The following is a 15,605-nucleotide window of genomic DNA, read 5'->3' on the forward strand; positions in this document are numbered from 1 at the left end:
CCTAGTGGATGCTGGGGACTCCGTCAGGACCATGGGGATTAGCGGCTCCGCAGGAGACAGGGCACAAAAATAAAGCTTTAGGATCAGGTGGTGTGCACTGGCTCCTCTCCCTATGACCCTCCTCCAAGCCTCAGTTAGGTTTTTGTGCCCGTCCGAGCAGGGTGCAATCTAGGTGGCTCTCCTAAAGAGCTGCTTAGAAAAAGTTTTTAGGTTTTTTATTTTCAGTGAGTCCTGCTGGCAACAGGCTCACTGCATCGAGGGACTTAGGGGAGAGAAGTCAACTCACCTGCGTGCAGGATGGATTGGCTTCTTAGGCTACTGGACACCATTAGCTCCAGAGGGATCGAACACAGGCCCAGCCATGGAGTCCGGTCCCGGAGCCGCGCCGCCGACCCCCCTTGCAGATGCCGAAGATGGAAAAGGTCCAGAAGCAGGCGGCAGAAGACTTTTCAGTCTTCCTGAGGTAGCGCACAGCACTGCAGCTGTGCGCCATTGTTGTCAGCACACTTCACACAGCGGTCACGGAGGGTGCAGGGCGCTGGGGGGGCGCCCTGGGCAGCAATGTATAATACCTTTTTATGGCTAAAAATACATCACATATAGCCCTTGAGGCTATATGGATGTATTTAACCCCTGCCAGATCTCACAAACTCCGGAGAAGAGCCCGCCGAAATAGGGGGCGGGGCTTATTCTCCTCAGCACACAGCGCCATTTTCCTGCTCAGCTCCGCTGTGAGGAAGGCTCCCAGGACTCTCCCCTGCACTGCACTACAGAAACAGGGTAAAACAGAGAGGGGGGGCACTTTTTTTGGCGATATTACTATATTTAAGCTGCTATAAGGATACAACACTTATATAGGGTTGTTCCCATATATATTATAGCGCTTGGGTGTGTGCTGGCAAACTCTCCCTCTGTCTCCCCAAAGGGCTAGTGGGGTCCTGTCTTCAATAGAGCATTCCCTGTGTGTCTGCTGTGTGTCGGTACGTGTGTGTCGACATGTATGAGGACGATGTTGGTGTGGAGGCAGAGCAATTGCCGGTAATGGTGATGTCACCCCCCAGGGAGTCGACACCGGAATGGATGGCTTTGTTTATGGAATTACGTGATAATGTCAGCACATTACAAAAATCAGTTGACGACATGAGACGGCCGGCAAACCAGTTAGTACCTGCCCAGGCGTCTCAGACACCGTCAGGGGCTGTAAAACGCCCTTTACCTCAGTCGGTCGACACAGACCCAGACACTGAATCTAGTGTCGACGGTGAAGAAACAAACGTATTTTCCAGTAGGGCCACACGTTATATGATCACGGCAATGAAGGAGGCTTTGCATATCTCTGATACTACAAGTACCACAAAAAGGGGTATTATGTGGGGGGTGAAAAAACTACCTGTAGTTTTTCCTGAATCAGAGGAATTGAATGATGTATGTGATGAAGCGTGGGTTAACCCAGATATTAAAGTGCTAATTTCAAAAAAGTTATTGGCATTATACCCTTTCCCGCCAGAGGTTAGGGCGCGCTGGGAAACACCCCCTAAGGTGGATAAGGCGCTCACACGCTTATCAAAACAAGTGGCGTTACCGTCTCCTGATACGGCCGCCCTCAAGGATCCAGCTGATAGGAGGCTGGAAACTGCCCTAAAAAGTATATACACACATACTGGTGTTATACTGCGACCAGCCATAGCCTCAGCCTGGATGTGCAGTGCTGGGGTGGTCTGGTCGGATTCCCTGACTGAAAATATTGATACCCTGGATAGGGACAGTATTTTACAGATTTTAGAGCAATTAAAGGATGCTTTTCTTTATATGCGAGATGCTCAGAGGGATATTTGCACTCTGGCATCGAGAGTAAGTGCGATGTCCATATCTGCCAGAAGAAGTTTATGGACACGACAGTGGTCAGGTGATGCGGATTCCAAACGGCATATGGAAGTATTGCCGTATAAAGGGGAGGAATTATTTGGCGTCGGTCTATCGGATCTGGTGGCCACGGCAACTGCCGGGAAATCCACCTTTTTACCTCAGACCCCCTCCCAACAGAAAAAGACACCGTCTTTTCAGCCGCAGTCCTTTCGGTCCTATAAGAACAAGCGGGCAAAAGGACAGTCATATCTGCCCCGAGGCAGAGGAAAGGGTAAGAGAGGGCAGCAAGCAGCTCCTTCCCAGGAACAGAAGCCCTCCGCGGGTTCTGCAAAGCCCTCAGCATGACGCTGGGGCTTTACAAGCGGACTCAGGAACGGTGGGGGGTCGACTCAAGGATTTCAGCGCGCAGTGGGCTTGCTCACAGGTGGACCCCTGGATCCTGCAGGTAGTATCTCAGGGTTACAGGTTGGAATTCGAGAAGTCTCCCCCTCGCCGGTTCCTAAAGTCTGCTTTGCCAACGTCTCCCTCAGACAGGGCGACGGTATTGGAAGCCATTCACAAGCTGTTTTCTCAGCAGGTGATAGTCAAGGTACCCCTCCTACAACAGGAAAAGGGGTATTACTCCACACTATTTGTGGTACCGAAGCCGGACGGCTCGGTAAGACCTATTCTAAATCTGAAATCTTTGAACCTGTACATACAAAAATTCAAGTTCAAGATGGAGTCACTCAGAGCAGTGATAGCGAATCTGGAAGAAGGGGACTTTATGGTGTCCCTGGACATAAAAGATGCTTACCTGCATGTCCCAATTTGCCCTTCACATCAAGGGTACCTCAGGTTCGTGGTGCAAAACTGTCATTATCAGTTTCAGACGCTGCCGTTTGGATTGTCCACGGCACCTCGGGTCTTTACCAAGGTAATGGCCGAAATGATGATTCTTCTGCGAAGAAGAGGCATATTAATTATCCCTTACTTGGACGATCTCCTGATAAGGGCAAGGTCCAGAGAACAGCTGGAGGACGGAGTAGCACTAACCCAAGTAGTGCTGCAACAACACGGGTGGATTCTGAATTTTCCAAAATCTCAGTTGACCCCGACAACACGTCTGCTGTTCCTGGGAATGATTCTGGACACGGTTCAGAAAAAGGTGTTTCTTCCGGAGGAGAAAGCCAAGGAGTTATCCGAACTTGTCAGGAACCTCCTAAAACCAGGAAAAGTGTCTGTGCATCAATGCACAAGAGTCCTGGGAAAGATGGTGGCTTCTTACGAAGCGATTCCATTCGGCAGATTCCACGCACGAACTTTTCAGTGGGATCTGCTGGACATATGGTCCGGATCGCATCTGCAGATGCATCAGCGGATAACTTTATCGCCACGGACAAGGGTGTCTCTTCTGTGGTGGTTGCAGAGTGCTCATCTGTTAGAGGGCCGCAGATTCGGCATACAGGACTGGGTCCTGGTGACCACGGATGCCAGTCTGAGAGGCTGGGGAGCGGTCACACAGGGAAGAAACTTCCAGGGAGTATGGTCAAACCTGGAGATATCTCTTCACATAAATATACTGGAGCTAAGAGCGATTTACAATGCTCTAAGCCTGGCAAAACCCCTGCTTCAGGGTCAGCCGGTGTTGATCCAGTCGGACAACATCACGGCAGTCGCCCACGTAAACAGACAGGGCGGCACAAGAAGCAGGAGAGCAATGGCAGAAGCTGCAAGGATTCTTCGCTGGGCGGAAGATCATGTGATAGCACTGTCAGCAGTGTTCATTCCGGGAGTGGACAACTGGGAAGCAGACTTCCTCAGCAGACACGATCTACACCCGGGAGAGTGGGGACTTCATCCAGAAGTCTTCCACATGATTGTGAACCGTTGGGAAAAACCAAAGGTGGACATGATGGCGTCTCGCCTCAACAAAAAACTGGACAGGTATTGCGCCAGGTCAAGAGACCCTCAGGCAATAGCTGTGGACGCTCTGGTAACGCCGTGGGTGTTCCAGTCAGTGTATGTGTTTCCTCCTCTGCCTCTCATACCAAAAGTACTGAGAATTATACGGCAAAGGGGAGTAAGAACGATACTCGTGGCTCCGGATTGGCCAAGAAGAACTTGGTACCCGGAACTTCAGGAGATGCTCACGGAAGATCCGTGGCCTCTACCTCTAAGACGGGACCTGCTTCAGCAGGGACCGTGTCTATTCCAAGACTTACCGCGGCTGCGTTTGACGGCATGGCGGTTGAACGCCAAATTCTAAGGGAAAAAGGCATTCCGGAAGAGGTCATTCCTACACTGGTAAAAGCCAGAAGGAGGTGACTGCACAACATTATCACCGCATTTGGAGAAAATATGTTGCGTGGTGTGAGGCCAGGAAGGCCCCCACGGAGGAATTTCAATTGGGTCGATTCCTACATTTCCTGCAAACAGGATTGTCTATGGGCCTCAAGTTGGGGTCCATTAAGGTTCAAATTTCGGCCCTGTCGATTTTCTTCCAGAAAGAATTGGCTTCAGTTCCTGAAGTCCAGACTTTTGTAAAAGGAGTACTACATATACAGCCCCCGGTTGTGCCCCCAGTGGCTCCGTGGGACCTTAATGTAGTTTTGGATTTTCTCAAATCCCATTGGTTTGAGCCACTCAAATCGGCAGATTTGAAATATCTTACATGGAAAGTAACCATGCTACTGGCCCTGGCTTCAGCCAGGAGAGTGTCAGAATTGGCGGCTTTATCGTATAAAAGCCCATATCTGATTTTCCATTCGGACAGGGCAGAACTGCGGACGCGTCCTCATTTTCTGCCTAAGGTGGTGTCAGCGTTTCACCTGAACCAGCCTATTGTGGTGCCTGCGGCTACTAGCGATTTGGAGGATTCCAAGTTGCTGGACGTTGTCAGGGCATTGAAAATATATATTTCAAGGACGGCTGGAGTCAGAAAATCTGACTCGCTGTTTATACTGTATGCACCCAACAAGCTGGGTGCTCCTGCTTCTAAGCAGACGATTGCTCGTTGGATTTGTAGCACAATTCAACTTGCACATTCTGTGGCAGGCCTGCCACAGCCTAAATCTGTCAAGGCCCATTCCACAAGGAAGGTGGGCTCATCTTGGGCGGCTGCCCGAGGGGTCTCGGCATTACAACTCTGCCGAGCAGCTACGTGGTCGGGGGAGAACACGTTTGTAAAATTCTACAAATTTGATACCCTGGCTAAAGAGGACCTGGAGTTCTCTCATTCGGTGCTGCAGAGTCATCCGCACTCTCCCGCCCGTTTGGGAGCTTTGGTATAATCCCCATGGTCCTGACGGAGTCCCCAGCATCCACTAGGACGTTAGAGAAAATAAGATTTTACTTACCGATAAATCTATTTCTCGTAGTCCGTAGTGGATGCTGGGCGCCCATCCCAAGTGCGGATTGTCTGCAATACTTGTACATAGTTATTGTTACAAAAAAATCGGGTTGTTATTGTTGTGAGCTGTCTGTTCAGAGGCTCCTACGTTGTCATACTGTTAACTGGGTTCAGATCACAAGTTGTACGGTGTGATTGGTGTGGCTGGTATGAGTCTTACCCGGGATTCAAAATCCTTCCTTATTGTGTACGCTCGTCCGGGCACAGTATCCTAACTGAGGCTTGGAGGAGGGTCATAGGGGGAGGAGCCAGTGCACACCACCTGATCCTAAAGCTTTATTTTTGTGCCCTGTCTCCTGCGGAGCCGCTAATCCCCATGGTCCTGACGGAGTCCCCAGCATCCACTACGGACTACGAGAAATAGATTTATCGGTAAGTAAAATCTTATTATATATATATATATATATATATATATATATATATATATAAATATAAGCATTGTCAAATAATCTAACACAAAGTTTATGTCACTCTAGAGCAGTGTTTCCCAACCACGGTCCTCAAGGCACACTAACAGTCCTGGTTTTAGTGATATCCAGGCTTGAACACAGGTGACTTAATTAGTACCTCAGTTATTTTGATTTAACCATCTGTGCTGAAGCCTGGATATCACTAAAACCTGCACTGTTGGTGTGCCTTGAGGACTGCGGTTGGGAATGCCTGCTCTAGAGATATATGTCGGCTGCCATTCTCAATTTCTCCATTGTATGAAAGAATTGAGATACAGATGCAATGTTTCTAGTTCTAGTGTCTTCACTTGTTAAAATGACAAATGTCAGGACTGACAGTTTAATAAATAGTCATTGATTGCTGTTGACATACTGTATGTGTGGCAAGGGAATCAGACAATCCGTCTCATTATTATGAGACATGTCTCTTTATGATGTGTAATGCCTCATTTTCACCACTTGATGGAGCCACAATCTACAATATCCGTTCCCAGCAATCCACATGTATACAGACTCCCACCTGAAAGCAAGACATTTTTTAGGCTGCCATTAATAAAAGCAATTTAAATTAATTATTTCATTAGTGTTATAAGGTTACTCAGGGCCTGATCCTGAGTTGCACGATATTGTACAGTCGCATGGACGCAGTTGGGCAATACCATAGAAATTAAATGCAAATGTTGCAGGAGGCATCTGTAGGTAATAGACGGCTCTGCATACATCTGTCATCCAAGTGCTTCGCTTACTCAAACTGACCATCTGCACCGGTCAGCCAGGACCAGGAACTATGAGTCCAACTAAGCAGTCTCTGGGCGCGGCACACCTACAATACCAGGGAGACAGTGACACACGCCCATGTGTAGAATGGTCTCGGTTGTCATCCCACATGATTGGCATGCTGTGGCTAAAGGAGGGTGGGGTGGGTAAGTTCCATCACCACACCCCCTGCTGCACCATATGAACTTAGAACAGCTGCACTGCTCTTGCAAATTATATCTGCCGCTAACGCCGTGGAGACTGTGCGGACAGAAGCTGGAAGGGTGCCTGTGGACTTATTTATCCGCAGCGCCTTACAGAGAATATCTGGTCATGGTCCGTGCAGCAGATGTGATAGGGTGGCTGCTCCCTGGGTAGAGGCCTGCCGTTGGCCAATAACAGGCCCAGCACCTGCCGAGGCCGGCCCCAAGTAACTGGACATTTTTTATGTATTTATTTTTAATGTGGAGTAAGCAGCCTCGGGACATCATGGGGGTGTGCCAGCCCATTGGGGAATTTATGGCCTATGGCCAATCTGTCCCTGTGCAGAGGTCTGAGTGGCATGTGTGGGGACACGTGGGCAGGTCTGAATTCATGTGTGGGTCTGAGATCATATTGCTGTGTTTTATGGCTGTAGGGATGACTAAGTGACTTACAGGGGCATTTTAAGGGCAGTTGGTGTTTGAGGGGCATTTTGGAAACTGTGACGGACATGTGGGGATATTTTGCAATCTGTTATTTTTTCAGAGCCATATTACTCTTGGTTCCCTATTACAGGTTGAGTATCCCTTATCCAAAATGCTTGGGACCAGAGGTATTTTGGATATGGGATTTTTCCGTATTTTGGAATAATTGCATACAATAATGAGATACCATGGTGATGGGACCTAAATCTAAGCACAGAATGCATTTATGTTTCATATACACCTTATACACACAGCCTGAAGGTAATTTTAGCCAATATTTTTTATAACTTTGTGCATTAAACAAAGTGTGTCTACATTCACACAAATTAATTTATGTTTCCTATACACCTTATACACACAGCCTGAAGGACATTTAATACAATATTTTTAATAACTTTGTGTATTAAACAAAGTTTGTGTACATTGAGTCATCAAAAAACAAAGGTTTCACTATCTCACTCTCACTCAAAAAAGTCCGTATTTCGGAATATTCCGTATTTCGGAATATTTGGATATGGGATACTCAACCTGTACTGACATTATAACATACCTTATAAAGGTACCATATCAAAGGATGAATCAAGATACTTGATACCGCCCCACCCCATCACCCCCACTTATTATCACTTACCCAAGATTCACAAGTCACTCACTGCACCTCCTGGTAGACCCATTATTTCAGGTGTTGGGTCCCTCACTTCTAATTTGTCACATTTTGTTGATTATTTTTTACAGCCACTCGCATCTGCACTTCGTTCACATATTCAAGACACCACTTCTTTTTTAAACGCCATCACAGCTATCAATTGGAAAACTTCTTTTTTCTTTATGACCTGTGACGTGCAGGCACTTTATTCAAATATTCCGCACCAGAAGGGCGTATCTACAATAGCGGATTGCCTTTTACAATCCAGTTCACTTAAGATGGAGCTACAACAATTTATATTAGACTCCATCTCCTTCATATTATCACATAATTATTTTGTTTTTAATAAGAATTATTATTTACAGACACTTGGGACGGCCATGGGGACGAGGTTCGCGCCCAGCTTCGCCAACCTGTACATGGGGGCCTTCGAGCACACCCATGTGTGGGGGCGGAGCTTTGGCGCGGACCTCGTCTACTATGGCTGTTACATAGATGACATGTTTTTCATTTTTGATGGCGATATCTCTCTTTCTTCTGACTTCACCTCTCAGTTAAACAATAATGAATTTAATTTAAGTTTTACTAGTATTTCACACCGTTCTTCGATCACCTTTCTTGATATATCCTTGGAGGTAATTGATGGCAGAATTCTTACAAAAACTTTTCGGAAAGAAGTTGACACCTTAAACTATTTGCATTATGATAGTTCACATTACAAACCGTGGTTAAACAATATACCTTTTGGACAATTTAGACGTATGAAACGTAATTGTAGTGATCCACATGATTATCATTTACAAGCGGACAAACTTTCCCTTTCCTTTCAACATAGGGGTTACCCTTTGGCTCTGATTAAATCAGCCAGACAAAAGGCTGATAAGTTAGTAAGAAATGACCTGTTATCTTATAAATCACACCCACAGAAATTTGAAAAAGAACAGCCCCTTTTCCTTTCTCAATTTAGTAGTTCCTCATCCAAAGTTCGGAACATTTTCCGTAATAATTACCCTATTTTACTCACAGATCAAGTACTCAGAACTGAATTAAACGACACACCTTCTGTTATTTTAAAAAAATCTAATAATCTACAACACACTTTGGCTCCCAGCCATTTTGTAGATAAAAGGACTACAGACAAGTCTGCAGTCCCATTGAAAACTTCCCAGTGGCTCTCCAATATTAAAGGTTGTTTTAGATGTGGTGCCAAACAGTGCATCACTTGTTCTTATATTCAGAACAACTCCAAATTTTTCATCTCTTCTGATGGAGAACAATTTGAGATACGTTCCTTTGTTAATTGCAATAGCTCTTATGTCATCTATCTATTAGTTTGTAAGTGTAACCTCATTTACCTGGGTAGAACTACCCGCAAACTTAGGACCAGAATTTTAGAACATAGACGTAACATACAAAAGGGGTTTCTTTTCCACAGCGTCTCTAGACACTTCTCTGAAATACATCAAAAAAATCATGAGGAAATTCAACTTATTGGTATTGAAACCATTATGCACACGTCACGGGGTGGGGATAGATATAAGAAACTTTGGGGTATATGCAATTAGCGGCGAATCGCAGCAAATTATCGGCCGTTTTTCAACTCGACACAATTCGACAGGCTAATTTCGGCAAGTGGGTGCCGAAATTGACCATATGCAATAAAACACGAATTCGACAGTCCCGTGGCCGAAAAACGGCCGATTTGACGGATTTTGATCCGGTTTTTTTAAAACGGGAAAAAACGGGAAAAACCCGAAAAAAAATGGCGTGGGGTCCCCCCTCCAAAGCATAACCAGCCTCGGGCTCTTCGAGCTGGTCCTGGTTCTAAAAATCCGGGGGGAAAAATGACAGGGATCCCCCGTATTTTTAAAACCAGCACCGGGCTCTGCGCCTGGTGCTGGTGCAAAAAATATGGGGGACAAAAAGAGTAGGGGTCCCCCGTATTTTATACACCAGCATCGGGGTCCACTAGCTGGACAGATAATGCCACAGCCGGGGGTCACTTTTATACAGTGCCCTGCGGCCGTGGCATTAAATATCCAACTAGTCACCCCTGGCCGGGGTACCCTGGGGGAGTGGGGACCCCTTCAATCAAGGGGTGTCCCCCACCCAGCCACCCAAGGGCCAGGGGTGAAGCCCGAGGCTGTCCCCCCCCATCCAAGGGCTGCGGATGGGAGGCTGATAGCCTTGAGAAATGTGAAAGAATATTGTTTTTTCCAGTAGTACTACAAGTCCCAGCAAGCCTCCCCCGCAAGCTGGTACTTGGAGAACCACAAGTACCAGCATGCGGGAGAAAAACGGGCCCGCTGGTACCTGTAGTTCTACTGGAAAAAAAATATCCAAATAAAAACAGGAGACACACACCTTGATAGTAAAACTTTATTACACAACTGCCGACACACACATACTTACCTATGTTGACCCGCCGACTGCCACAGTCTCCGACGATCCGGGGTACCTGTGAAAAAAATTAGACTCACCTCATCCAGTGTCCGGGAGATAATCCACGTACTTGGTAAAAAAATAAAACGCATACCCGACCATGCCGGACTGAAAGGGGTCCCATGTTGACACATGGGACCCCTTTCCCCGAATGTGCCGGGACCCCACGTGACTCCTGTCACTGAGGTCCCTTCAGCCAATCAGGAAGCGCTACTTCCGTGGCGCTCACCTGATTGGCTGTGCGCGTCTGAGGTCAGATAGCGCATCGCAAAGCCTCTCCATTACTTTCAATGGTGGGAACTTTGCAGGTAGCGGTGGGGTTACCCGCGGTCAGCCGCTGACTGCGGGTGACCTCACCGCTGACGCAAAGTTCCCACCATTGAGTTCAATGGAGAGGCTTTGCGAGGCGCTGTGTGACAGCTCAGACATCCAGCCAATCAGCAGAGTGCCAGGACGTTGCGCTTGCTGATTGGCTGAAGGGACCTCGGTGACAGCTGTCACGTGGGGTCCCGGCATTCGGGGGAAAGGGGTCTGATGTGTAAACATGGGACCCCTTTCAGTGCGTGGTTCGGGTAAATGCGGTTTGTTTTTTTGCCAAGTACGAGGATTTATATCTGGACACTGGATTGAGGTGAGTATAATTTGATTCACAGGTACCCCGGATCGTCGGATCAGGAGACGTGGCAGTCGGCGTGTCAACATAGGTAAGTATGTGTGTGTTGGCAGGTGTGTAATAAAGTTTTACTCTCAAGGTGTGTGTCTCCTGTTTTTATTTGGGTATTTTTTTCCCAGTAGTACTACAGGTACCAGCGGGCCCGGTTTTCCTCCGCATGCTGGTACTTGTGGTTCTCCAAGTACCAGCTTGCGGGGGAGGCTTGCTGGGACTTGTAGTACTACAGGAAAAAACAATATTCTTTACATTTTCTCAAGGCTATCAGCCTCCCATCCGCAGCCCTTGGATGGGGGGGACAGCCTCGGGCTTCACCCCTGGCCCTTGGGTAGCTGGGAGGGGGACCCCTTGATTGAAGGGGTCCCCACTCCCCCAGGGTACCCCGGCCAGGGGTGACTAGTTGGATATTTAATGCCACGGCCGCAGGGCGCTGTATAAACGTGACCCCCGGCTGTGGCATTTTCTGTCCAGCTAGAGGAGCCCGATGCTGGTGTATAAAATACGGGGGACCCCTACTCTTTTTGTCCCCCGTATTTTTTGCACCAGCACCAGGCGCAGAGCCCGGTGCTGGTTTTAAAAATACGGGGGATCCCCTGTCATTTTTCCCCCCGGATTTTTAGAACCAGGACCGGCTCGAAGAGCCCGAGGCTGGTTATGCTTTGGAGGGGGGACCCCACGCCATTTTTTACCGGGATTTTACCATTCCATCTAAAAAAAATAAAAAATAAAAATATTATTTTTAAAAATATATAAAAAATACTTGTGCCTCCAAAAAAGACAAACCAAGTACCTAATCCCTTCTTATATAAATAGATATGCTATTACCAATAAAAAAAACACCAAAAAAAACATGTTTTAATTTTTTTTTTATTAGTTTCACCCACCAAAGTGTGGCGGATTGAAAATGACGAATTTACTGTCTAAAAGCACTGTTGTCGAATTTCCAAACTTCAATTGAATATACTTTGGTCGAATTGCAGCACTTGTATCATTGCAGAAAAGTCGAATTTGACAAAAGTCGAATTTCAAAAAGTCGAATTTTGAAAGTCCGTTTTTTTGACGGAAAGTACTGAATTGCATTGACGATTTTTTTTTTTTTTTGGCGAAAAATTCCCGTTTTTCGCCAATTTCGGGAATTCGACCGGAATTGCATATACCCCATTGTCTCAGAGAAAACTATTGGATTCATAAACTGAAAACCCTCTCTCCAGAAGGATTAAATTAATCAATTGAGTTTGATCCCTGATTATAAGACCGTCACTTACTGTCCCCCGCGAGCTATAGACCTTATGCGTTAAATAATTTCCTGCAGTTATCCATTTCTAGTATTTGTTTTATTTATATTGCTTTTGATCTTTGAATAAGGATTAATGTTTTCTTTTCATATGTTTTTAGTTTTTTATTGTTTATTACTTTATCCCAAGTTGACTCTATTCAGAGATTTATTTATGCCACTGTTCTGTATCATTATAGCAATGGCTATTAAAAACCAGCGGTTTGACATGTCCATTTGAGACCTTTATATCAGGTCACATTGCTAGAATATCCTAATTTATCTATATTGTAATGAGCAGCCCAGTGGCGTATGAGGTATGGTGACTGTCCCTATATAGACAGTGACCCGGGTTCGGATCTTGGTCCGATATTAATTTCAATTATTTTTTCTTTATATTTTTATTTTTTTATGTTGTTCAATACTATATTTCCCAGGTTGATAATGTATATGTTAAAAACATTTATATACAGTTACAAAGGATTATTCAAGCAAAAGATCTATATATTATTTCAGACATAATGCAATACTGTTTGTCTATGATTTTTACTTACCTACATGTAAACTAATTTCTATCGGATGCAGCCCTTTTGGACATTTAATCAGTTAAACTGTCCGCATATGCTCTTATAATCTTGTGTTATAATTATTGTTTGTCTATATTGCATTTCAATTTTGATATAATGAGCTTATATTTATTCAATAGACTTCAGTATATTCTGTATATTAATTTTCTGTGAATATTACTAAATTGTCTCCGTTATATACGAGGCATTTTTAGTGTGTGAGCCGACGTTCTTAGATATATAAGTGTTTTAATTGATCTCTGTTTAATTATTGATTGTATACACGTGCATTATTAGCCTTCTGGCTTTAAATACTGTTCAGTTCAGAGGCAGGAATATACCTTTGATAAAGTCACGTGATACGTGACGAAACGCGTTAGGACTCCGCCTCCCTAACACACCTTGATCTAGGTACCCACATCTGAAGCAACTTGCTGTGATTCATCGGACCTGTGTACCGCTTCTCTGGTCTCCGCAAAGCCGCTTATTCCAGCACACGGCTCTCACCCGCTCTACCAGCCCGGCGGTTCCCTTCATCTCCTTGCTGCACAAGCAATAGTGGGCAACGCAGGACTAAACGACCGGGGACGCCCGGTCTAGGACCAGCCCACAGGAGAGGTATTTACTCCACCGATTGAGCACTGTGATTTGAACTCTGTGCTCTATTTGGGACCGCTCCGTTGTCTGCTATTCACAAGTACCACATCAAGTGTTAATTTATGTGAGTGACTGCGGATTCTATACCAGCTGCTTCAACATATTATGACATCCATCATATTAGTACCATTCAAGGTGTACCTAACCATATAACATCATATACTTTTACCTATTATATTTAACTGTCATTGCAATCGTTTGTTTTTATTCTAGTGCTCATGGTTAATAAATTAATTATATATTTTTAAACGTCGGCTCTCACTTTTTTCCCTGGTACACTGCGCAGCCGTTCTTTCTTGTTTCATTACTTTTTATTTGACACCCACTTAGTGTTTACGGCCGCGCGCTCTATCAGGGGAATCTCCTTTAAGTCTATTTATAGGCGCTTTTACAAGCAGTTATTTGGCTTTTATTTATTATAACATACTTGCCTACTTTTGAAAACTAGTTTCAGGGAGATTCCAGGCGGCAGCAGAATGCGCCGTTGAGGTACGTCTCTAGCTCCGCCCCAAGGGCATTTCTAGCTCCACCTATGGGCGTATTTATTGCAATCAAGGGTGTGTCCTGCAATGGCAGGTGAAAACTATGCTACTAAAAGCAGCAGAAAAAAAAAGAAAAAAAAAGTGTAATAATATACAGTAGGTGCACGATAAATTAATGTACCATGTACATTTGAGAGACATTTTTGAGAAGAGCTGGACAAAAATGAAATCGACATACACTGGTGTGGGTTTGTGTGTATACGTATATACGTATTACATCTAGTACACACAGCACCATAATACATTACATTATACACACACCCCCTATCCCATATTATACCCAGTACTTTACAACATCGGAGGGACATCAGTGCGCGCCGTAGGTGCGCGCCCAAAATTAGGGGCATGGCCTCGTGGATAGAGGTGTGGCCTCACAGGAAGTGCCACGATTACAAGCCATGCCCCTGTTTTTGTTACTATGGGGGCATGAACAGCACTCTGTGAGTTGCTGGTCATGTCCTGCTTCCTCTCTGCTGGTGAATAGACGCTCTGCACATGCGGACAGTGTCTATTCGCATGAGAGAGGGTCTGCCAACTGCAGGACACTGATAAATGGGAAATAAAGCGCTGTGAATAGCAATGCCTTAAGAAGAGTTAAGAAGAGGAAAGAGAAGAATAAACGTTAAAGAAGGAATAGAGATTTGAAGAAAAAACAAAATATTAAAATTAAATAAATAAAAATTAAATAAATTTAAAAAATTAATAAAATCAATGTTTACAAGCTCTCTGTTGTAATTAAGCAGCTTTTCTGGTCCGTTTATATCAGGGGTGGGGAACCTCCTGCCCGCGGGCCGTATACGGCCCGCGAAGCCGTTTGGTCCGGCCCACCAGCTTGTGTCAGTGAGACACGCTGCCGCTCAGTCTGGCGGCAGCGTGTCTCAGCTGTCAGAACAGGGAGGAGAGCGCGGCTGTCGAGTGGGTGCGGCGGCGTGTAGTACTTCAAACCAGCCGCCGGTCCGTGAGCCAATCAGAGCTCGCGGACCGGCAGCCAATCAGGAGCCGCGGCTGCCGGTCCACGAGCTCTGATTGGCTCACGAACCGGCGGCTGGTTTGAAGTACTACACGCAGCCGCTCCCACCCGACAGCCGCGCTCTCCTCCGTGTCCCACGGTAAGCAGCACGGAGGGGAGGGCATCTGTATACCTGGCACTGTGGGGGCATTTGTATACCTGGCACTGTGGGGGCATCTGTATACCTGGCACTGTGGGGGGCATTTGTATACCTGGCACTGAGGGGGGCATTTGTATACCTGGCACTGTGGGGGCATCTGTATAACTGGCACTGTGAGGGGCATTTGTATACCTGGCACTGTGGGGGCATCTGTATACCTGGCACTGTGGGGACATCTGTATACCTGGCACTGTGGGGGCATCTGTATACCTGGCACTGTGGGGACATCTGTATACCTGGTACTGTGAGGGGCATTTGTATACCTGGCACTGTGGGGGCATCTGTATACCTGGCACTGTGGGGGGCATCTGTATACCTGGCACTGTGGGGGGCATCTGTATAACTGGCACTGTGAGGGGCATTTGTATACCTGGCACTGTGGGGGCATCTGTATACCTGGCACTGTGGGGACATCTGTATACCTGGCACTGTGGGGGCATCTGTATACCTGGCACTGTGGGGACATCTGTATACCTGGCACTGTGAGGGGCA

Source organism: Pseudophryne corroboree, chromosome 8 (genome assembly GCF_028390025.1).
Source record: "Pseudophryne corroboree isolate aPseCor3 chromosome 8, aPseCor3.hap2, whole genome shotgun sequence".
Classification (NCBI taxonomy): Eukaryota; Metazoa; Chordata; class Amphibia; order Anura; family Myobatrachidae; genus Pseudophryne; species Pseudophryne corroboree.